Source organism: Tinamus guttatus, unplaced genomic scaffold (assembly GCF_059628265.1).
Source record: "Tinamus guttatus ecotype Peru unplaced genomic scaffold, ASM5962826v1 Tinamus_guttatus_pri_ptg000119l, whole genome shotgun sequence".
In the NCBI taxonomy this organism is placed as follows: Eukaryota; Metazoa; Chordata; class Aves; order Tinamiformes; family Tinamidae; genus Tinamus; species Tinamus guttatus.
In genome coordinates, this window is record NW_028288653.1 from 2,480,685 (window position 1) to 2,505,690 (window position 25,006).

At 44.5% G+C, this 25,006-nt stretch overlaps 1 protein-coding gene across 3 annotated transcripts in view; it reads left to right on the forward strand.

Annotated features, from left to right (window-relative positions):
• Positions 1 to 25,006, forward strand: part of BMPER (BMP binding endothelial regulator) — a 150,422-nt gene that overhangs the window by 41,536 nt on the left and 83,880 nt on the right. The gene's annotated exons all lie outside the window — the stretch shown is intronic.

Genomic DNA, 25,006 nt, shown 5'->3' on the forward strand with positions numbered 1-25,006 from the left:
AGCAGTAGAGAATGCAAACTCTGAGAAATGCACTTTTCAGTAAACTGCCACACAGCTTTGTTGATACTAGACACAGTTGTCCTGTATCTTAAAATAAAAATGATGTGGAGAGAAGAAAGGATAAAATTGAAGAATAAATATGTATTTATACACATACACAGGTACATTCAGTGAAGTTGCTGCAGAGAACTTGAGCTGTTTTGAGGCAGAAAATCCTGCTAATCTGAAAAAAATAACATATTAAATCATTACTGCTCCTGTGGTGAGTTAGGCTGCTCAGGTTTTTTTTTTTTTTTTAAGTTTTAATCCTGTAATAATGAGAATATGCAGGCCCACATGTCGTGGTGATATATGCCACAGGCCCTTGTTCTCCTGAACACCTTCTATACTATGCCGAGGAGGGCCGCTCTGTATTTGCTCCATGCGTCCCCCCTCTCACCACAATTAATTTTGCTCTCAACTCCAGCTTGATGTTCCTGAGGGAAAGGCTGGTCTCAATGGTTAAGACAGGCGGGAGCATTTTTAGGCTGTACTATGCTCATTGGTAAATGCTATGCAGCTATTACCTATTGCCCAGTGGCTGGTGTACTAGTATCTCCTTGATTGACCTTCTTTTGTTCCCTAAATAGCAAAAGCAACTGTGCCTGAAAGAGCAGAGTGGGGAGGGATATCTAGGGGGAGAAAAGATAAAGAAATACAGGAAAATGCGTTCAGACCTGAGGGCTTTTTTTTGACAGTAACCAGTCCCTGGTATGTCAGAGAAGGAAATGCACCAGCTGCTGATGGTAAGAGATTTAAAGCCTCAAGCAAGAGGCTTAATGATCCTTTCCAAGAAAGGGAATATGACAGTTCTGGATATTAATGACATCTGTATAGAGCCCAGCTCAAGTTCTGAATCTCACAGATAGCAAAAGGAAGCCCATCTCTATGCAAGTCACATCTGACTTTACTTCCTCTTCTCTGCAGCTCCTCTTTTGAGGAGGATTGTTGACGACTTCTTCAAAGCTTGGGCCCATGTTATTTCCCACGTGATTTGCTTTGGAAATGAGCAGTGGGGTTATCTTAAAGGCTGCGATAGCAGTTTACCACCTGCTCTACATCCATTCCCTTTTGGGAATGGGTTTCCAGTGATCTAAGCAATTAGAGGATATCTTATTTAAAGATACCTATCTGGTCATGTGGTTTGATAGGAACAGGCTTGTGTGTGATGTACTGTAACATGTGCAGACTTTAGGAGATGAGGGGTAGCTAAATCTATTTCTTCTGTGTCTTGAAGTTGTAACTGTTAAGTTAGTCTTTTATAGAAACAGGGCAGAGGAAGGGACCAAAATTATTATCAGGATGTTTTGGGGGTGGCAGCATAAGGATTCAAAACGATCTCATTTTGGTGTGAATTCTGGATTTTAGTTAGGAGCCAACGTTTCTAATAATGGATTATCCTGGACTCCACAGGCCATCACTGTCGTCAGGGTAATCGGGCAGGGAGCTTTTAAACAGGAAGAAAGTTAAGAGTTTCATTACTTTCTTTACTTGCGGTTTCTTTTCCCGGAGAAATGCTGGGCTGTGCTGTACTTGCTAAATCCATTAAAATGAGTTACCTACAAAAGGGAATTTTATGCTTGCAAAATCATGCACTCAGAACTCAGTACATGTCAGAAAGCTGAATTGCCGGGCCCAGTCTTTGAGAAGCTCTTTAGTTGTTCAAGTCCATTGTATTTTCAGCTCGAAGCAGTGCCGACTACATGCTGCTGAGCTCCCAAAGCATGTGAAGTGGGCACTAAGGTGACTTGTTGCTGCCGTTCCTGGTGTGCACGGTTTTTGCAAATGGGGCTACAGTAGGCATCTTAGGGACTGGGGGAGCGTAGTGCCGTGTACTGGGGCAGTATTTTCCTGGCATTCCTCACTTCGGTGCCATAAAACGAGTGGAGACCTCGGTACACATGGGTAATTCGTTTAGTCCCTACCCTCCGCACAGGGAACTTGCTAATGTGGTTTCTCTTTAGCACCGCTTGTGGTTCTAGTGTCTGTCTACTGTGAACTGGACCAAACCCCCCAAACTCATTTCACACAGGTTGCTGAAGCAGCCATTAGCTAATAGAATGGGGGCTGCTGCCGTGTCAGGCTGCTCCCAAAGTGGTGACACCAAGATGAAAGGCTCCGTATCCCATTACCGCTTTCCTGAGCAACCCGCTCCTCAGGGTAACTAAGATTTCGTGCTGAAAATGAAAATGTATCGCCCCTCACTCAATGCACATTGCCTGTCAGGAATGAATGAGCTGCCTTTTAATGACTCCGTCTCCCTGGGGAGAGGCGTTTGTGTAGGAAAGGTGGACAGGATAACAAGGATCTCCTCTCACCTCAGCCCAAGCCCAGCTGTCTTGTAGCAATTCATCTGCCGAGCCTGTTCCTGCTGTTCTCCATAGGCTAGCAGAGTGCTCTAGAGAAACCTTGGATATTTTCCCTGCCATAAGCACCTACTTAAGTGAAGGGCTGGATGCTTTAATCAAGTGTTATTTCTCAGATACTACTTTTATGAGGGTCGAGAGTGTGTTTCTGCTTGCACAGTGTGAACACTTGGCTTGCATGTCTCCTTTCCTCCAGTCTGCATTAAAAGAGCCAGACTGCGATTATCCTGAATGTTTTCATTTTACTCTTTTGATGTAGCATGTTTGGAAAAAAAATTAAAAAAAAAAAAAGTCAGGAGGGGAAGGAGGGAGAGCGGGAAAGGGAGGGAGGGCGGAGAGGAGGCTTGGCAGGGAAGTGACCTTGTGTGAGGGGTAACCATGGAGAAGCTTATCTTTAAGCAGTAGTATCCAGGCTCATGAGGAGCACCCCACTGCTGTTACCCAGGCCGTGGCCACAGGGTGCTCTGGCACGCGAGGCCTGCGGCGCTGCCGCCATGCCGGGAGGACACAGCGGCATGGAGACTGTCCGGCCGAGGGCCGCTGTGCCGGCAGCAGCGCAGCCGGAGCGGTGGTCTCACTGTGAAGGACACAGTGGGAGCCTGGGTTGCCCCATCTCGCTACCGGCAGGGTGGCCCTGGGAATGGCACCTCACACATGGGCCTGCCGTGGCTTCCCAAGCTGCTCACCAGGGAGACGGCGGCCTCTCATAGCTGGTCTTTCAAAATGATTAAAGACAAATGAAATTCAAACATCTGAAAGCAAAATGCAGGGATTCAGAAGCCTTTAGGAAGAGATTGGCCTCAAACCAGTTTCGTCCCTTCTGACACCAGAGGCTTTCATGTCCTGCTGGAGGGATATGCGCGTGGCGAGCTGGCCTCCTGGTTTGCAGGTGCAAACTCGGACCTGTGCCAGAAATGTCTTGTCATTTATTTTCCCAAGTGTTGGGATGCAAAAAAAGCAGTATAATGGAAGTTTTGCACAAGGAAAAGGAAATCACACCAACAAAATCTGTTTCCAAAATGATGAGTAACAGACGCTGCAGTAGTGATAAGTAATGAGAAGATACATGTGCAAGCGTTTGGGGCACTGAGAGTGGAATTCATCTTGTCTAACTTTAGCCACGTAACAATAATGCGTCTCCTCTAAGCTACTTATCTGGGCTGTTCTTTAGTTAATGGAGAGAGATAGGTGGGATGGATTACTCTGCAGATGCCTATCTTCCCCCACTAACCATAGGCAGAGCCTATGCGGCTCCCTCGGCTTGGAGATGGCTGCAGATACTGGGATGAATCCCGCCCCCGCTGGCAGCTCAGTGATGAAGCACTACTCTTTTAAAAGTTTGCCTTCAGCAGATATTGGGAGCTGCTGAAATATGTTCCCACAACAGCTGACGGTGGGGGAGGTTCTCCAGCTGGGGGGACTCCGGTCTGCTGGAGCATGTAACTAAACGTGTCTTTGGTTCAGGCTGGTAGCAGAAATTGAGTCCAGACATAGTTTTCCGTCCTTGGTGGAGGGCCAAATGCGGACCTTCCTGAATTTCCGTGTCCTCGATGTACTTTGATGCAGCTCCAGATTCCAGCAGACGTTGTCACCTTTGGGGCTGAGAAATAAAGACTGAGAGTTTTAGTTGGGAGCAGAAAAGCAATGGGTTAGTCTGTTGGGAAGAGTAGTATTCAGTTTCTTAAAGTTAATAACATAAGTAGAAACTATTGACTTCTAGGTGAATGAAGATGGAGAGCAGGAAGCATTAAAAAATGTGGTATGGAGGGATACTTATTGGGTCTTTCTGGGAACACACCCAGAAAGTTTTCTGCAGACATTTTGCAAATCTTGTAAATTTGGTCTAGTAAAATCCACTCTTCCAGACAGGTGAAGAAGTGTGGCTGTGCAGACAAGTGTGGGGGGACAGGGACCTGGTGTGAATAGAACATCCATAAGAAAAATAAAGTGACACAGACATAGCCAGGGTCTTGTTATTTAGTAGTTCTTTGTTTGATTTTCTTCAGTCCTACAAAAGCACACCTACTTTCATGGAGATTGTCCATTACCTGTGCCATGTCCAAAATATTAAATCCACCTAATTTTGGTGCAACTTTTGTGTGTGAACAACTTTTAAAAATTTATTTTTAAATTTAAAATTATATTTTTTTAAAAAATGGAAAACACTCAAGGGTTTTTGTTTTCTTTTTCTTATGTTGAAATATCCATTCTAACATATTAAGCTTTCTTTTGATTTCTCTCAAAGAAACATTGTTGACCAGAGAGTATATCTGATGACCTTTTCTCAAAAATTGTTTATTCGAATAGTTAAAAATAGTTTTAATAGAGGTCATGGAGAATCACAGAATCACAGAATCATAAAGGTTGGAAGGGACCTTTAGAGATCATCTAGTCCAATCCCCCTGCAAAATTACAACTTTACAGTTATAGTAAACAGGAAAGTTTTTTTTTTTTTCTGAAATACAAGTAGACTCCGGAGTAGGGAGGTGAGTGTACATAATTCAGCATAAATATTCAGAGTAAATGATTCCTATTTATAAGCACTTGAGATCTCTGACCATAGAAAGCCTTTTTTTTTGTGTGTGTGTGTGTGTGTGTGTGTGTGTGTATGGCAGGAACTCCTTCCCTCCCTCTGCAGATATTTGAATTTTGTTATACAGCTTCTCTGAAACCAAATCTTTGAGCTCTCCTAGACCATGTGCATTCCTAGCTCAGTCTGTTCCTGTACGGAAACCCTGGGTCATACTTTTAATTTTGGCGAGGAGTAAGGCTGGTGCTGAGAGGGACCATGCTTGAGCATGTTTCTACGGGGTTTTGGATCTTGCACAGAAAAGTCTCATCTTTGGAGGGGGCAGCTTTGAGGAGCATTAACCATGCTCCTCCTCCTGAAGGTCCTGAGGACTCCTTAAGGAGTCCTAAGCCCAGACCATGCAGCACCTTTTCACACTGCTTCCTTCTTCAAAGTCCTGGGCTTGCCCCTCAGGATTCAATTCAAGCTTCCAAGTTTCAGACTGTGCAACCATGTGCATCTACCTCTGTTATTTTTATTTGTATATTGTTTTGTATCCCTTCTTCTCTGTCATTTCATATAGGTAGGACTATCCAGTTACTGTTTCTGAGATGGCATCTAGGAAAAGCAGTTAGGGGTCTGTGCTCATTGTGCTTCATGTTGTATGGCCACCCATTTCCCAGCCCCATGAGACAAGAGTTTGGAAGGAGAATGTGAAGAAACATGAAAGGGTCTTTTTATAGATTTCTGCGGGGAATTTTTCCTGACTGGAAAGGAGAGGATAGCTGGAAGCATTGAGGAGCTGGAGGAAGGGGCCCTGCACTCGTAAGTCTTGTTTAGACAAAAACTGCCTTTGCAGTTTTATGTTCCACCACGGTAATGTGATAATTGATGAATTAGGTGATACTAGAAGACCTGAAAGATTAGTAAAACTTCCTGGGTACCTGAAGAGCTCAAGTAAATTCTGATTAACAGCCCCTCCTGGCTGTGCATTGCATGAACAACCCTTGTTGCAGCAGAAAGTGGCCAGTGCTTCTTGTCATTTAAAGAAAACAAACACACAGAGCAGGATGTATTTTACATTCCTTAAGCATTTAAATAAATAAAGGAAGTTGAACATTTTAAAATCATGATAATAAAGGCGTATTCTTCCAGGGCAGGTTGTGGTAGCTCTTGATAGCAAAGAAGTGGAGAGCCTATGCTGTGAGTTGTCTGTCCCCTCTCTCCTTAAACTTTTCCATTAACAGGGTGCAATTGATCATTCCTATTGACACAGTAGAATTAAGTACACAGAGCTTGAACAATAAAGGAGGGCTGTTAACAGGCAGCCTCTGATGAAGAGGCTGTATTTTATTGCCGCTGGGCTGCAATGAAGACTGCAAACATCTATGCTATAACTCACTCTGTGGAAAGGCAAGAAGCTCTCTTGGAGGGAAAGCAAAGCGGAAAGCAAAGAAACTGGTTAAAATAAGCAAACAAACAAACAGAAAAACCTGCGGGACAGCAGGGCTTGCGAGAGCTGCCCCGGGGCTTTAGAAGTGCCCGGGAAGCACGAGGTTTTATGTTAGGCGGCTGCAGCACTTATAAGTGGCTTTGAAAGGAATGCGTGTGGCATCTCATGGGAACGCTTGTGTGCAAAATTGATTTCGGTCTAAAAGATTCCCACAAGTTGTGGTAGGAAGCAGTAAAAGCAATAGCTTGTCAATTAGCAAGGGCCTCCTCTTGCAAAACATTTTCTGAGGAGCCCAAGCACCTTCTGGCGGTGTTGCAAGGACGGGAGGCTGAGACCTGCAGGAGTGTTTGGCTCTTATGCTTGTCACCTTTGCAGTTTGAATAAGCTTGGATGCCACAGGTTTGGGCCTTACAGTCTAGCGATAGTTAATGATTTGAAACTTGCCTGCATCCCTCTGTGTCTTGAGACAAGATGTTTCATCATGCAGCATACTATTAGGTGAATTTACACAATAAGGCTTAACAACTTTCTAACACCTACTTGTTTTCCTTTATCTGATTTTGAACGCTACAAAAAATGCAGAGATTGGAGGCAGTATGTGTGGAGCTTTGGTTTTCCCCACCTCCCTCTCCCTTCAGCTTGACCTCAGTTTGGGTACCGTATGCTGTAGCCTTTGATTATGTTTGTGTTTAATGACTTTTGTAGAAGACATATAGTAAAACTTGGGATCATTAAGTCTGAACCACTGCTGAGCTCTAGTGTGAAGGCCAAATTCCACCTTGACTTGTTATCAGCCTGCTTAAACTCTCCTTGCTGTTCCCACTGCACCCTCAGCTCGCTTTTGTCTTGTGCCCTGGCAGCACTGCAGGTTGTTAAGGCAGCAATAATTTCCAACCGCCTGATATAACTAGCCTCCAGCTGGGAGATGTGATAGTTTAACATTTCTGACAAAAGGCAGTGATATAGAAAGACGAGTCAAAGCACCAAAATATTAATTAGCATGCTATTACTTTTGTATATTGCTTCACTTAATGATGAAAGACAAACACTGACAGGGCATGAAAAGTTATTTATCCAGCAAGTGTCACTTTGAAGGCTGTGACAGGTTGTAACTTTTCTGTGCAATTCATCCTTAGTAAAGCTGAGGGTGGGTTAGGAATAATTCAGTGACCTCAGATAGGCGTGGGAAACAGAAAAGAAAAACTCTAAAGCACAACAGTGATTTACTTGGTCCACCTTTAATCTGTCAGAAATAAAATCTGGCTGGTAGTCAGGCTATCATAACATCTTTGGCATATGCTGCCAGTACCTGAATTTGGAGGAAAGATGCAGGAATCCTTGAGGGCAGCTCAGGGTAAGAGTCAGAAGCAGGACTTGCCACTGCAGTAGGTGAGGGCACACGAAGGTGAGTCCTTGAAAATGGTGTCTAGCCCAAGAGATGGAAATTGTATGTATGTCTAACTCTCTTCCAGGCAGTCTTATGGCACCTAGACTTCTGTCCCAAACATGATTACAACACTATAAAACTTGACAGCCCTAAGCTTCAATGAAAAACCAAGAGGTTTTCAGTTTTCTGCCAGAAGCTTTGTAATGAAGCATTGACATTTTCCACAGAAAGCAGATGTGTGTGTTTGCTAAACTGCAATTTAGTAACATTACTCAATATTTTTGCTAACATCATTTAGATGGAAATCTCGCTATCGCCCCTTCTTGGGTGTCAGAGCCAAGGCAATTCAAAGTGCAAAGTTCAGCTTTCCAGCAGGTTTGGATCTGATGCTTGAGGCATCCGTGTCCAGAGAGATTTTGGTGGCTTGCATGTCCTGTGTGGTTTCTTTCTTCTCGTCTTTCTCCAGAACACAGCACCAGGAGCATTCTGAGAGTAGGACAGAAGCTAATGTCCCCTTGCCAGTAGTATCTTTTTATCATGGAAAAAAAAAAAAAGTGGAGCTGGCCTCAGCTCTGAAAGCACAGCAATGAGGATATTACCAGTCCTTTTACCATCATCTGCCTTGCACCCAAATATTCAGCATCCTGCGCAAAAGCTTCAAAATGAAACAATACATGTCAGAATATGTAATTCTTAGTAGTGGCAGGACTTGGTTCTTTCCAGTGCCCTCTCCCCTAGCTGCAGCAATAGCTCTTGTGCATGAATGCAACTGGGATCAGTGGTTTTGCTAGCAGCCTTCTTTGCTGATGCACCACTTAGGCTTTCAGCAGCCAGCTGAACTGTGCAGCTCGGTTATTTTAATTCCCCAAGGTACCTGCAATTACCACTCCTTCCCTGTCTAGGGTTTGGAGTGCTGCACTTAAGGATGTTTGCACGTGCACGTGTGGGAGCACGCGGGGAGGGGAGCCCTGCGCCCATTACCTCCCCTTCCACCAGCTGCACTTCGCAGTTGAGGTGCGTGTGTAGCATCTCGTGTCTGTAACTCCCAAACCGCATCCGCTGCTGTGACAATTTTCTTTTTTTTTTTAAAGCGCAAACCTGATTCTGATGCAGAGTTTTGTGAAGCAGCTAACATGGGAATAGAGACCAAGCACAGCAACAGAAATGTGGTGAACCCTGGCCAACCTGAGCAGCTTGTTTGCTGCTCTTCCCGGAGGCTGTTTTGCGGGATGGCTCCGGGTCGGGCGAGAGGCTAACGAGGACACGATTAGCAGAGCTAATGAGCAAAAGGACATTGCGCCGTTCTTGTAATGGGTGCCTCGCGTTTCTGTTTCTAAACATCTTATCAGGCTGCCAGTCTCTGGGAAATGCTTTATTTCAGTCTTTCCTCAAAGCATACTTACGGAAAGATGAGATGACAAACTAGATGTGGACATGGCTTGCTTATCTCCTGATACTGTTCTGAAGACTCTTCAAGACCAGCCCAGTAAACACTTGGTTATTATTTTTGGTTCCTTCATGATTTTTCAAGCAAGGGCTTTTCACCTGCAGAGGATGGTCCCTTTTTGGGAAGTGATGAGGTTTCGCAGGAAGGTGCTAACTCATGCTTAGGGAAAAAAAAAAAAAAGTTTATTTTGGGGCATGGTGGTTGTAAAAGGCACGTGTAAAGCACAGAGTGCTCCAAGAGGAGCATCCTGCTCAGCTCATACTTGGTGAGCCGCTATCCCAAGGTCGGGTGCCAGCTTGTCCCTCTGAAAAACTAGGGGCTCCAGACAACACAGAGATAAAAATCTGCAAATTCCAGCTCCCTGCAGATCCTCCCCTCCCTCTCTTTTGTGCTCTATCATTTTCTAAATACTACCTTGCTTGTTAAAGTGCAGAAGAACACATAGGATGTGTCCTAGAAGAGAGCAGCTGGCAATTTTTGGTGTACAGGATTTCCACCTTACTTATGCTCTTGTGAATTAAGTAAACCAGTAGTACTGGTGTTGGGGCCTTAGTAAGAATATATAGGAAAGTGGAGTTTGTGGGGAACTGGACTGACGCCTAGCAACCGAACACCTGGAGGAGAACCAATCAGCTGGGAACCTGTAGCCAATGAGTGCTGCTCCTCAGCGCATGCCCACCTGCATGGGTATAAAGCCCTGCTACAGACAACAGCAGAGGGGAGTTGACCTCACTTTGTGTGGAGTTGTTGTTTGCTCTGGCTTGTGGGGAGGGCCCTGGCACTTGGCGTGAGAGTGACCCTTGACATCTGGTGACCCCGACGTGATCGTGCGAGAACGCGAGGGATCTTACTGGAGAAAAGCAGATTGTGATCACGACCTGGTGAGTCAGAATGGGAATTGGCGCATCTCGAGTGGAAGTTGCTGCAACAGCAATGGAACATGATACTGTTGAACGCTTTGTAAGGCTTGCTCAAAAAACTAAGATAGAGGTCTCGAAAACCGAGTTAACCGATTTGTTGCTATTTTGTAAAAAGAGAAAAATCATAGAAGAAGCTTCCCAAGCATATAAATTTGAATCATGGGAGCGAGTAGGAAGAGAACTATGGGACGGTGTACAATTAGGCTCAGAGGAAGCGTGGCGCCTCACCAAAACATATCGTCTAATATGGCCTATGTTTGAGCGGTTAGTTGCTATTGCGTTTTGGGAAGCGCTCCATGGAGAAGAAAAGGAAAATGGGTCTGAAAGTTCTGAATGTACCAACAATACTGAGCCAATTCAGTGTAAGAAAATAGATAATAAGAGAAAGGTAACCTCACCTAAACAGGCATGTCCGGTAACTTTGGCCGAACAAGAAGTATGGGGGGGAGTGGATGAGTATCTCCCCCCATGGGAGGGGGAGGAGCGACCACCCCCCACAGCACCTGAATGGGAAAAGCGACCACCTCCCACAGCGCCCGAATGGGAGGGGGAAAAGCGACCAACCCCCACAGCGCCCGAAATGGAAGTGGACCCAGTTACAGTACCGATCCCAGATGGGTCGGACGATGATAATGCCGTGGTTCAAAAAATGCGACAAGAACTTCGGGGACAGGCAGAGAGAATGACAGAATTATTAGAACAAATGCGGCGACTAGACGGTGGGTCCAAGGCCAGAGATGTGAAGGCAGCCTATAAGGCTGCCCATAGGGCTATAGTCGAAGGGTTGGAAAATGTAGACAAACAATTAGAGCAGTGGGAGGCACGAAAAGATGCTCCTAAGATTCAAAAGAAAGCAGCTGGAGGAAGTGGCCCAGCTGAAGAAGGATTGTTGCCGGAGCTCCCAGCCACTTCCACTGCAGGTGGAAGTAATGATGAGGAAATGCCACCTGTTAATCCAACATTTAATGCGGGAGCACGGTATAAAGGGCTCATAGAGAATGCTCAGTTACAAGGAGAATTTGTATTAACACCACTAGCAGCTCCTGTAGTAACGGGAGCCCAGGGCCCCAGGTGGGAACCTCTCGATTGGAAACTGATTCAAGGCATACAAAAAACAGTAATGCAGTATGGGCACGACAATAAGTTGGTGAGAAATCAGGTCTCTGCTCTGTTTAAATATTCCCATATGGTACCTGCGGATAGCAGAGCGATAATGGAGCTCTTGCTTTCCTCTACCGCTTACATGCTTTGGTTAGCAAAATGGCAGGAAAGATTAGAGGAAAAACAGTTGGAGAATCTAAATCGCAGTATGGACGATCCATTAAGGGTTGCCACCCTTGATCAACTGATGGGCAATGGGCGTTACCGGGCAACCGAGGCCCAGGCAGCGCTCCACCCCAGGATACTACAGCAATCGAAAAATGCAGCGCTAGCCACTTTTCTTGCACTACCACAAATAGGAACGCCACAGTTGCCATACACCAAAATAACGCAAAAGCCGAATGAGTCTTTTTTCAACTTTGTTGATCGACTGAAGGAAGCCTTGGATATGGCACCTAATGTGCCTGCGGAAATGAAAGCAATATTGGCAAAGGATCTAGCAGTTCAGAACGCAAACCAAACTTGCAAGCAACTGTTAGCTACTTTGCCACCAGGAGCTTCAATTGTCCAAATGATAGAGACCTGTGCCCGAGCGCCATTGATGGAGGAAGAACAAAAAGCAAAAATACATGGTGCGGCTTTGGCCGCAGCAATTAAAGGAGAAAGAATGTCTAGAAAGGAAGACAGGAGATTTCATGGGACATGTTTCCTATGTGGTCGATTAGGACACATGAGGAGGAAGTGTCCCAACAGATTCAGGATGGAGGATATGGGCCCGAGAGGATTTAATGGGACCTGTACGAGATGTCAAAGGTTCGGGCATAAGGCAGCGGAGTGCCGATCACGGTTCCGCAAAAACGGCACGCCAATACAGGGAAACGGGAGCCGCCGCGTTGTGAGGGACGCGGCGAACAAGTATCCCCAGACAATGGCTGCCTCCACGAACTCTCTGCCGCAACCCGAGGAAGTGCAGGAGTCGACCTCTATGTGGCAAAATCCACAGTGATTAGAGACTGACGTGCACATATTAGAATTGATGTGCACTGGTCCCCTGGGGAGGAGCTGAGAGCCAGCAACCCCCCCCCCCCCCCCCCCCCCCCCAACCACCACCCTCTCCTTCTTCTCCCGCCCCCTGAGCCGTGGTGTCACTGGGAGCAGGCCAGGGCGGGCGGACGAACCGGACAGAGTAATGAGCAGCGGATGGAAGGGCAGATTTGTGGTCCTCTCGGAGGTGGCAGTGAGGTGCAGCTTAGCATGGGAAAATGGGTGAGCTTGACCAGTTACTTCAGGAGGCCGAGCAACTGAAAAACCAAATCAGGGATGCTAGGAAAGCATGTGCTAACGCCACCTTGGCTCAGATCACAGCCAACATTGACCCCGTGGGGAGAATTCAAATGCGTACTAAAAGAACACTCCGGGGACACTTGGCTAAAATTTACGCAATGCACTGGGGGACTGATTCCAGGCTTCTAGTCAGTGCCTCCCAGAATGGCAAGCTTATAATCTGGGACAGCTACGTCTCTTCCTAGCTGGTTATGACGACTTCAACTGCAATGTCTGGGATCATGATAGCCGTGTCAGTTGCTTAGGTATGACTGATGATGGAATGGCAGTGGCAACAGGATCGTGGGACAGCCTCCTCAAGATCTGGAACTGAAAAGAGCAGCGGACTCCGTGACTGGAAGAACTTTCCAGCGGTTGAAAACTAAAAATGATAGCATATCCAGTCTGACCATACTAACTTGGACCCCCATCCTCCCCAGCTCCAAAGGGCAAGATTTTTTCCTTCTCCTGTTGCTGAAATGAAGAGCACAATTACCTTTCCAAGAAGAATTTCTGTGGTTGTAAGCAAAATGAAATTGTGTATTCCTTTGGGACCATTTTCTTTTGTCTTGGGAATTTAAAAATGAAACATTATCATAAAAGTGTGACCAGAATGATCATACTCGTGTTTGCAACTATGTTGCTTTGTTTTTGTTTATAATATTTTGATGCGTGATATTGCCAATTTTTTGTTTTTTGTAAAAAAGAGGGGAAATGCTGAGGATTACAGTCATGTTACTTTGTTTTTTGTAAATGTTGCAATGTTTATTGCTAATTTTTGTTCTTTGGAAAAAAGAGGGGGAGATGTTGGGGCCTTAGTAAGAATATATAGGAAAGTGGAGTTTGTGGGGAACTGGACTGACGCCTAGCAACCGAACACCTGGAGGAGAACCAATCAGCTGGGAACCTGTAGCCAATGAGTGCTGCTCCTCAGCGCATGCCCACCTGCATGGGTATAAAGCCCTGCTACAGACAACAGCAGAGGGGAGTTGACCTCACTTTGTGTGGAGTTGTTGTTTGCTCTGGCTTGTGGGGAGGGCCCTGGCACTTGGCGCGAGAGTGACCCTTGACAACTGGAAGTAGCAGCTTTAAGTCAGCACCGCAAAACTAGTTTCTAGAAGCTCCTCTAAAATTTAGAGCAACCTTTATGAGATGGAAGGAAGCCTTTCTCCGAAGGGTGACACTTGCTCGCTGAAGGATAGCTAAAGGAAAAGGTAACATACCACACATGCCCAGTCAGAACGGCCTGAAAACCGCCTATCTGCAGTGCCAATAAGCAGATTTGCGATTCAGCTGCAGATTAAACATAAATATTTCATCTTTAAATACGATTTAAGCACACAGTCTCTGGGCAGCGTAGGACTTTGAGTGCATTACACTCTTCTTCCCAATTTCCCAAATGCTGAACATTAGTTTGGATAACAGTTAGAGGGATGGCCTATAAAAGCTTGTAAAATTACTGATGCAATAAATTATAGGTGTGATGATTGGTCTTCGGTAGCCAAAAAGCCAGGGTGAGGATGTCAGCACTATGGGATATTACCAAGAGCTTGCAGGGTTTCTCCCTGCTCTCTTGACAGGGATGAAAATGTTTATTTGGAGGACGCAAGGTTTTAAAATTTCAGGGAAGAATGGAAAGCATTACAGAGGATGGAAATTTTCAAATGTTTGGCTTTCAGTTCTAAAATATAAACGGCCTCAAACAAGGCAGTGCCGAATACCACCACTACTTGCTCCAGTTAGGGAGACTTAACACTGGCTTTGAAACCCTAGCCCTAGGGAAGAAGTTTGTGCCATCCCTTTTAAACAGAGTTTCGCGTAGACTTGGTGTCTCCTCCTTTATCTGAATGAAACAATGCTGAACTTAAAAGATTACAAATATTAAAATGAATGTGGTTTCCTATGATAAAATTCAGATAAAAATGGAATCCGGGTACTGGGTTGGATGGTGTAAAAATGAAATCTAATTACGTCCTCTGCATGTTTTTATCATCGACTGCTAGAGCACTATCAAAACAGCAGGCTGCCGCCTTTGAAGATTACTATGTGCTATCTCTAAATTTTGAAAAACAAAGCTGTTTTCCATGTGATCCTACAAGACTCATGGTTTCCTGCTTTAATTAGCTTCATGTCAGTGGTGTTAATTCAGGGGTAGACTGAGGCCTGAATTTGTAAGTTATTGTTTTGATAATTGAGAGCAAATATTGGCAAACTTTACAGAAACATCTTGAGGAACTGCTTGCAGGGAGAATGGAAAATTTAGTCTAAAAGTGGGTTGTTTTGCGAGAAACAAGTCCGGGGGAGAGCCTGCCCTTGTGGCTGAGTGTATTTTTATGCATTTTTATGCATTCTCTGCAATTTCGCAAGTGTTTTCTGTGTCTTTGCGGGTGTAAGGGTGTCCGTGCGTCCCCGCGCGTGCCCGTCCCGTGTCCCCCTCGATCCCCCGCGGCGCGTCCCCGCGCGCGCCCCTCACCGCGCGGCGGGGCGGGCGGCGCCGCGTCCCGCGCCCCCTGGCGGCGGCGGCGGGGACGCCCCTCACCGCGCCTCGCGGCGGCCGCCCTGCTAACTCACCCTTTTCATCCATAGCGTTTTTCTTCTCTTCTTATGTATCTCTATACACATACACTTATTATATATATATAAATAATTTCTTTTATATATACATATATATATAGGTATCCCTATAAATCTATATTAAATAGCCAGCCACTTAGTGCTGTTTCATTACGGTTTTGCGATCATTTGAAAGGGTACAGAATAAAAGGAGGGTTATGGTGTTTGTTCCATACACCTCAGGCTTTTATGGCTAACTCATTGAAAGAGTTTCACAGCTCTTATTTTGCCAGTGTGCCGTTAAAAATAAAAGAAAAACAGGAGCTAAAATATTGTGGGAATGTTAATGAAACATGCTCCCTTGCTACCATATAGTTTAACTGCTTTACATGTAGAAAGGCTATAAAAAGATCTTAATGCATCACTTTGTAATATTCGAGTGTTAGGGTAAAAAAAGGGACAAAGATCCAATATTGTCCTTGCTTCTTCTCCAGTCTCACAAAGCAGATGCACCTCTGTGGTGGTCAGTGAAAGGAGAAGGATCAAACCCTGTCACTGAAGTTACCTGCCCTTAGTCAGGCGTCGGGACCCATTCTAAGTGGTCAGCTTAAAAATAATAGGAAAATACATTTGTAATTGCAGATTCTTTAAAAAGACCAGAAGGGCTCTTAAAGTGAGGAGGCAGTCACAGGCCAAAAGCTTTTCTTTCATGAAGACTGAATTGTTGCTGTGTTCCCAGGAGTCCAGAACTTTTAGATTTTTTTTATGTAATTGAATATAGCTATATAATTTAAAAAAAAAGGAGAAGTCCTGAGCTGCTTGCAGTCAGTTCCAATAACAGTGAGCTCTGCTTTAGTACTAGATGGAAGAGAGTGTTAGAAAACCCTTGTCAACTGTATTGGCCTGAGAGATTAACGAAGATGAGATGGACCTTTGGTTTAGAACCCAGTCTTGAGCGTATGTTTTGTTTTGTTTTTTTTCTTGATTTTCTTGAGATATTGATTTAACAAGGTTAGTTGAGTAGTGCCTTGGGTGCTCAGTATCACTCATACTTACAAGTATTTTTGTCATATCAAGGTACCTGCATAATCCAGGACCAAAGAGCAGCAGTTGGGAAAGGAAATAGCCATTAAATAATCCTATTGACTTCAGTGGTACCACTTCTGGGGCAAGGTTAGGCTTCTAAACACAATCAGAAATGCTTAATTAAGGGCGAGGGATCAAAAAAAAAAAAAAAAAAAAAAAGGCCTGAGCAGAGAGATTGCCAATGCTGACTAACTGGACAATTAATCCTGATAACAAGCGCTTAATCAAAACCATATTTGGAAATTTCATCAGCTCCATTTTTTGCATGCAGCCAAAACCTAATTTAAATAAAACTCCCTAGAACTTGAAAGCAATGACAGCGCTCCTCGTGTTTGAGCTGGCTTCCTTGTTCGTGATGTTGCCGTGTATGTATTTGCGCCCAGATGTTTGAGTAATGCCTTTTGATAGTTCTGCTGCTCTTCTCTTTCACCCCTCCCCATAGCCATTTCTTGTCTCTGGTAATGAAACTCAGAGGTGAGCGGAGTAAAACTGTTGGCTTGGATTTCTGGTGACACTGCAGCTTTTGAAAGAAACTTTTACATATGCAGATTGATGGAAATTTGCAATACTGGAATGACAGGCACTAATATATGGCTTTTGGTTCTCAGCCTAATTAAAATGAAGGCAGAATGAAGAGGAAGGGAATCTACGCAGTTGTGCTCCACTAGGGAATTAAAAAAGCAGTGCTGAGCTGGATTCCAGTCGGTTGCGAGTGCTAAACTCGAATTGCTATTTATTATCGAAATGAAGATAAATGAAATCACCAGTCATTAGCTTACAATGTGCAAAGAGCTTTGAAATATCTTTGCGAGCGCAGCAGCCTCCCAAGCAGCTGCTACCAGCACCGCTGAATTTAGCCTCCGTCTCTCTTCAGAACGGTTTCCAGCACGCGATGTCTTTGCTGCAGAATAACCAGTGCTTGGCTAACCCTCTCTAACCTTCGCTGTGGCTGGTTTAACTTGCAAAAAGGGCCCGCACTGTGGGTTAAGCTCAGGCAGCACGGAATGACTGGATCGATGAGTAGCTTGTGGGTAGGTAGCCCCAGTCCTGCATGGGTGAGACTGCTGAAGTCAGCAGACAGGGACAACATTTAAATTGTAAGTCATGCTAAATATAAAAATGATCTTTGCAGAGAAAGGGAGAAGGCAGGGAATACGGGACTAGATCCATTGGTCACCACACTTGTAAGCAGAAGAATGGCTTTCAGGCTGTAGGCCACCATTATCCTTCCACCTTTAGACCTCAGGTGCAGAGGGCCAGCAGACCTCTATTCCCCTTGCTCTTTTGATGTAAAAGCACGAGGTCCCACTCAAGAATTAAATAATTAAGGGGATAAGTGCAAGTTGCTAAGACGCTTTAGGGGAAACAATTTATGCTCCATTAGTTCCCCATTCACTTTTTGCTTTATGAAATTCAGCAAGGCCAAATGCACAGCCCTGCACCTGGGAAGGATTAACCCCTTCCAGCAGTGCTGGGAAGGGGTTGGCTTGGCAGCAGCTCTGCAGGAAAGACCAGGGGGGTCCCGACAGGCCATGAGCTGAGCACGAGCCGCTTGATGCACCAAGGACGTGAAAAATGAGGAGCAAGATCAGGGAATCCACCACGGTGGCAGAGCTGGAGACTTCTGTCCGGGAGGAGAGGCTGTGGGATGGGGCTTGAGAGCAGCCTGCCTGCATCCTCAGGGAGCTCATTGAGGAGCTGCAGCCAGGTCTGCACAGCTGTGCTGGGCAGAAGGATGGAGACAACAGAAATAAGTTGAGACCAAGTTCAGAATGGATAAAAGGAAAAAAAGAGACCCCATGAGGACAGTCAGGCATCCAGTTGCCCAGGCAGGTTGTGCAGGCTCCATCCTTGGAGGTTTTCCCGACTTGTCTGGGAAAAACCCTGTTGAACCTGGTCTGAGTTTGTAGCTGAGCCCTCGTTTAGCAGGCGTTTGGTCTAGGGACCTCCTTGGATCCCGAGGGACTCTGAGACAGTTTAATTCCCAACTTTGCTTTTCTGAGTATGGGTATCCTTGTTTCTAGGAGAATTCCTGTTCTAGCAGAATATTTCCAAATGTACCCCTATATGTGGCAAGGAAGAAATGCTATAGCATTGCTTCTCAGAAAGCCCTTGTCTCCCTCTCTTTTAAAGAGGCTTTCTCTGAGTAACTGTATGTGGTAGCGTTGCCAATGTCCCATTTTGTGGGATATTTATCATTATGCATTTTTATTGGCTGTCTTATGCAATAGGAGCGAATGTCACAAAAGAAGACATTAGATAAAACACAGATGTATTTGAAGTGCAAATTATAGGAAAATCCATTAGACTGGCACTAAACATAACTGCATAGCTAGTAAAATATTTCATGACCTTACTAATGTAGAAGTTCCCTTTTCCTTTTTCTTATATTAGAGAATGACAGTTCTCTAATATTCTCAATTTGTAGGAAGAAACTTGAAAAGAAAATCAAGAAAGCAAAGAATCTCAGGGACTTCCTGAGCCAGATGTAGTTTCTAGATCCTTAGTAACTCTCCATGATTTTTTTCTTCCAGTTTCCTTGCACTTCTCCAGTTTCCTCCCTTAAAAGTAGGTAGACTCTTAGTCTTAATTGCCCAGTGAGGCTAAAACAGTGCCTTCTGATTGAGGTCTGTTATATCCCACCAGTTTTACTGGCCAACGGGAAGAGGTTGTGACAGGATTCCCCTAAATGGTTCCCCATAAATCCAAATAGATGAATGTAGTATAGAAATGGGGGTGTAAGGAATGCTGAAGCCAGGAATGAGCAGGGTGGAGGGCAGAGCTATAGTGTCTGTTTTAGGTGCACAGGGGAGATCCTGGCACCCTCTGTTAGTAGAAAGAGAAATAAAAAGTGCCCGAGATATTGGGGCAACTCAAGGGTATCATTTGTATAGGCTTAAACATATATTTGGTTTATCTTTTTGTATCTTGACTCCACTATTACCAATCCACGTTTTCATGCAAAAACATTATTGTAGCCTTTGTTTTCTCTTGCTGATAAGGCTGGTTCTGAGTGATGTGACCTGTGTTTTGGCAGTGGGAGACCCTTTCCCGGAGGTAAGGAGTGAGGGAAGCTCACCGTAAGCGCTGGCCATCCAAAGTGCTCCTGCAGGGTAGCCAGAGCATGGCAGTGTGTGTCTCCAAAGCACTTTCCTGGGCTACTTACCAGAGATTATTCTGCAAAAACGAGAAGAGGAAGAAGGGTCTTTCATTGACCAGCATAAACTGAAAAAAACTCTTTGATTTGAAAAGCACTTATGGTTTCGAGGAGAGAATGTGACATAGAGCTGTTGGACTAGTGTTAAATGTCTGCAAATGAAAACTGGATGAACACGAGATGTTCTGGGAGATTGCATCCTCGTAGCAAAGCATAGGAAAGAAATGTTCTAGCAAATGTGCCGCTCACAAGAGAAAGAGGATTAAAAGTAATAGTTGAACTGTAGATTGGGGGAATGCATTATTTGTAGCTGTTGAAAATGCGATACATGCTTTCACATTACTTTAATGATAGCCTTAATGAAGAAGAATTCTATGAAGTAGGGAAAGGTCCATATGACCTCAACTACAGCTATATCCCTGGACTAGTAACACCTTTGCTGGAGTAAATGGGCATGTGGCCAACCAAGCTTAAGTATGAGCTCACCTTCCGCTGGGACTGCCTGTCCTGCTCTCTTGGAAAGCATCTGCATGTGGGGCTTATTCGCAGGGCTCTTCTCTTCGTTGTGGCTTGTCCTGTTAGAGACAGAAGAGGAAGCTTGATCTGGCTTCACACATTATCCTTTCTCCTCACATGAAGGCAGGCAAAGCGCCAGCAGGAGAGCAGAAAAATACATTTCATGCTGGAACACTTAATCTCTGCACGATTTCCCAAAGAGCGTGGCTTTTCCCTTTTCTTGCACAGTGTTTTCTTGATACTGAACATTGCCCATTCATCTGATATCCTTGAGAACTGTCAAAAAAATGGGACAATCATGTGAGCTACAGGATTTATTTACCTTGTCCTGAAACATGGAGAAATCTCCAAACACAAGAAATATTAGGAAAAGAAATCATTACACTGAAAAGCTCGGTAACAGAATAGTTACTTTCTTTTTTCCCTAGAGCTTCACCTGCAGAATGGGCTGTCTATAGTAATGGCAGAGTTGTATTTAACCAAGCACAGCAAAAGTCACGGCTGAATTTGCCTTTCCCTGTTGGTGGGGAGCCATCATTTTTATATAGTTTGCATCAGTGAAAGGGGAAGTGAGTGGTCCTGTGTAGTGCTGAGCTGGAGGGAAGGCCAAATGCAGCACTTTGGGTGGACACAAGGTTGGTCTGCACAAAAAGGCCAAGGTGCATTTTCTGAGGAAGCTGGACAGAGCTTGCCTGAAGAAAAAGTGGCATTCCTCATAGAGGAATGACTTCTGGTGTTCTTGGGCGGGAATTCCCTTTCTAACACAGACCTTGAAAATTTTTTTGGCACATAAGAGCAAGACAGTCCCTCACTGATGTCATGAGAATAGGAGAGCCTGAAGATGTCATCAGCAGGAATGTACAAGCTGGAATAAAATAAGAATTGATTGCACCTTGGAGTGAAATAAACTACTGTGAGAGACAGGCAGAGTTTGCTGTCATTTCATGCTGGGTGAAGCCAGCAGTACCCAGGAGACACGAGAGAGGGATATTTCCAGACCAGAAAGAGTCTGATAAACTCTGGGTGGGCGAGTGTTCCCACCTGCCATTGCTCTTGCTGCAGAAGCGCTGCAACGCAGTTTGAGTTTCTGGGTTGGCCTGAGACTAAGATCTACTTCGGGGTAGATTTCCTAAAGCTGGAGGTTTCTGTGTCTTATCAAATGTCCTTTAACAGTGGTGGCTTCTTCTTCGGCTTGGTCGGGGCAGATGTGGTGAACACGACACGATTAGCTAGATCTAAGAGGCTTGCCAAATCCTCAGCAGCACTTCAGAGAGGGCCCCAGACAGTCAATAAACAATGGCTTTGTCTGCACGTGGGAGACCTCCTCGACAGGTTACTTAATTACTGCATGGAAAAAGTTAAAAACTGAAGAACCACGTGTCATGTTCTTCAGAGAAAAAGGTAGACTGAGGGAATTGAATCATTATTACCCAATGTACGTGTATGGTAGTGGTAATGCTAAGAAGTCATAGGAAGTCATTATCTCTGTGCTGTTCCCTCTCTTAGTTCTACTGTAGTCATTTATGCTAAAACTTCAAAATAATAATAAAAAAAATAGGTATGTTCTGATGCAGCAGTAGAGTTTAGATATCCAAACCAATCTAGTTGTTGCAGCACGGACCATTATATGGGCTAATCTATGCTGTAGACAAACATGGGTTAATCTTTTCTTAAAAGAGTGAGTATATAACAGGGTTGTCTGCAAATGAGTCTGTGGGAGAAAAGCTTTTCCTCTTGCTTGCAAAAGGAGACCTGGCTAATAGACAGATGTTTGCTTTGCAGGCAGCTCTGCTGGTTTAGGTGTTACCGCCTCCAGCTGTTTGATATTCCCCTCTCGCTCACGCTCTTGTCCCCAGAGCACTGCTGTGGAAGGGATCCAGTGAGCACTTGCTGAACGGCTTCAGGCAGGTGATGCAGGCAGCTTGAGACACCCTGCGTGGCTTTGCCTAAAGCTCTTGCATCTCTTCTCCTTGGCAATGTGCTGAGCATGGGATAACATCCAGCTGGCTGCAAGGAGGCCTGGAAGGCAACCATGAGCTGGTGGGCTCAGAGTTCCTATGCCGCCTTTCTCTGCAGCTCCCCCTTTCCATGTGTTGCTCAGGAACAAGGAAGACACTGTTTTAAACCACCCTTTATGCTCTATGTTTGCAGGTTACATGTAGGCCTTTTTCAGGTAAACTGAACTCGAGGCTCTGCTGGCTTATTCCCTCTTTTTTAGGCCCCTCTGTAAGATTAAAGTTATATTCTCCTCCATTCCTTGCTTCCAGTACTAAAGGCAAACCTGGCTTAGAAACCTGTGCTGAGCAGGGGGAGCCTTGTGCAGTGATGGGGCCGGGAGAGGCTGTTTTAGCTTGTTGCATTTGTTGTCATGGAGAATCAGTTTTGTGAATTCTCTGCTCGAGCCCTGTGTGGCCCTTACTTATCTGTGCCTCAGTTTCCCTTAGGGGAAAGCAGATACATCACTGCTTGTCAGGAAGTTGTTAGCTCCTGGATCATCACTTCAGCCTTTTGGAGATTCCTGGAAAAATCCTCCTTTTTAAAGGCAAAGCTTGTTTTTAATCAAGCCTCTGATTGCAGCCACCTACCTCGATGGAGCTGTGTGAAGGTCCTGCCTCCTTCTGCCCCTAGGAAGCAGGCAGGTGAGGGAGGGAAAGCAAAGTTCCAGGGTGGAATAGGGTGGGAGATTCGGTGAGGGGGCTGCTGTGGCTCCAATCCCAGCTGGGCATTTCCAAGACAGCGCTGGAAAACTCCCTGGGAACCTGCTGCTCATTTACAGGAGAGAAAAATTATTTCCGTGAAATCTGTAAAGATGGGGAGGGAGACGGAAAAGGCTGAAAGTGAGAGAGGAGGGAAAGAAGAGACTCGTGGTGCATCTGTGCACAGTGGTCACAGTGGAAAGTCATGACAAGCCTCAGCTTTTAAGTCTCCCCTCGGCACTAGCACAGCCCCATGTTATGGCTGGGGTGGCTGTGCTGCCAGCCGATCCTTTCTCAGCAGATGTGACCCGTTGGGGCTGTGCGTTGCATTTGTATTTCTGTGAGCCGTGCTCTTCGGGACGTGTCTGAGAGGCAAAACTTCTCCTTCCAAGTTTGCAATGCTGAAGGCTTTTTTGTAGCCTTTCAATTTTCGAGGGGGAGCATAGAAATAAAAGGAGTTCATTAAAAATCCTCTTTTCAACCAAGAGAAAAGCAGCAAGGATGAATCAGAGAAGTTTGCCCATGCCAGAGAGTGCAAATGAGCAAGTGCCACACAGGCTATTCAGGAACGAATTGCCAATAGCATCTCTTGATGTGACTCTTTTTTCATTTTTAAATTTGAAGTCCAAACAAATGATTTTTTAGAGAATAGAAGCAGAAAGCTTATTGCTGGTTTTCCAGCCATCTCATTCCACTTAAGTCCCGTTCACTGGATGAACTGCTCCATATGAGAATTATTTTTTTTTATAAGTCTTAGAACAGTGGAAACATGGAGAAATAGAAGTTGCAGGTTTCTTTTTTGAGCATTACTGGTGAGGGAAATAAAAAGGAGGAACTGCTGGTTTTCCTTTGAAAGTTCACAAGCAAAACGTTACTTTAAAAATGTTAACTGTTGATTTTATGGTGCTCTTGGTTCTTCTAATTTTGATGAATGCTGTGAGAGGGGCTTTAGTAATTCTCCTCAACATATACTTCAGGCATTTTTTTTCAATGTTTTGCTTCTCTTAAAAATAGCTGCAAATATTGGATTTCTGTTTCATTATATGTCATTCTAACATCCCTCTGAAACTCTGTTTGTAATTAGAATGTTTCACCCTGGGGAATAAATCCTTTCTCTCTTTCTTTCTTTTCACGAATTTGCAAATGGGACAAATACATGGTGAAATCTGCAAAGAATTTACACTAAAATAGAAGAATTCCCCTTTATGAGCATCTGACATATGTGTAGGTTTTTCTCTCCGTGCCTTTCTTTCACTCTTTTAGGATCAAAGAATGAGTAATTACTAATAAATAAAATCACTTACATCAAATTGAGCTTTGGTATAAGGAGCTGCTATTTCAGTGTGTTCAAATTGCCATAGCTAGAGTGGCATTTCCTTATGTTGTGTGTGCATTAGGCCATAAAACCTTATTAGATTATTCTGGAAGGCTGCTGGACTCTCCTTGAGAAATGCTTGCATTAAGAAATATCCTGTCCGAGGTCTTGCTTACACAGGGTTTCATTGTATCTACCTAAGGGTTCTGGCGCTTTCGAAAAATTGGGAGTTAAATTTTGTGAGCTTTTCAGTCGAGCTGGAAAGAAGGAATTAAAAAGAAAACGTAATTCAAACCTGTCCTGACTTAATGAGATTATTACCGAATAGACGGCTTCCTTTAGGATTTGCCAGAAGAAAAAACAAAAATAAACAAAAAAACCCCAAAATGTAGCATCTAGCAAGTTAGGAGTGCATGTAAAAATAAATATATATATACACATCAGGAGTCCAGAGTTTCACTCGGAAACAGTAGTTGCCTCATGCTCTACAGTGATAACGTGACTGATCATCCTTCCTTGCTTCCTCTTAGAAAGGGAAGAGAAAAAGAAAAAGAGAGAGTAATAATATATCTTCTGTTGCTAATGCTGATATGTCATCTAAAGGGATTTGAGCCAACTTGGAGAGCTCTTTGAAACTAGCAGTAAAATGAATTTAAAATGTTAGAGAGGACTATGGATGGACGGGATAATACAGAGAAGATTTCATTTAGCTTTGAAGAGAAGCCCTTCGTAAGCAAGTGGTTCACATTTGGGAGGAGGGCTGGGAAGCATGGTGGAATTGCAAAATAATCCCTTTTTCTTTATGTTTGTATTGGTTGTTCCAGCTCGTTTAAATCAGAACTGAGTTCTGACACACACATACGGACAGAAAATTATCGTGCTGTTTTTAAAGACTGGTGGACTTCCTTCTTTGTCTTTAGTTTATAAACAATCCATTTGCCTCTGATATATGCACTTTTAAAAAATGTCTTGGAAAGAGTAGGCAGCATTTTGAGGGAAGTTCCCAGTATGAATTGTTCTTTGTCCTTAGTTTGTTTTCTGATTCACTTGTACCTTAAGCAGAAACAGTATCATACATTTGCCAAGTGAAGCTCCTTCATTGACTCTCCTAGGGTGCCTTTTTGCTAATGCTACCTGG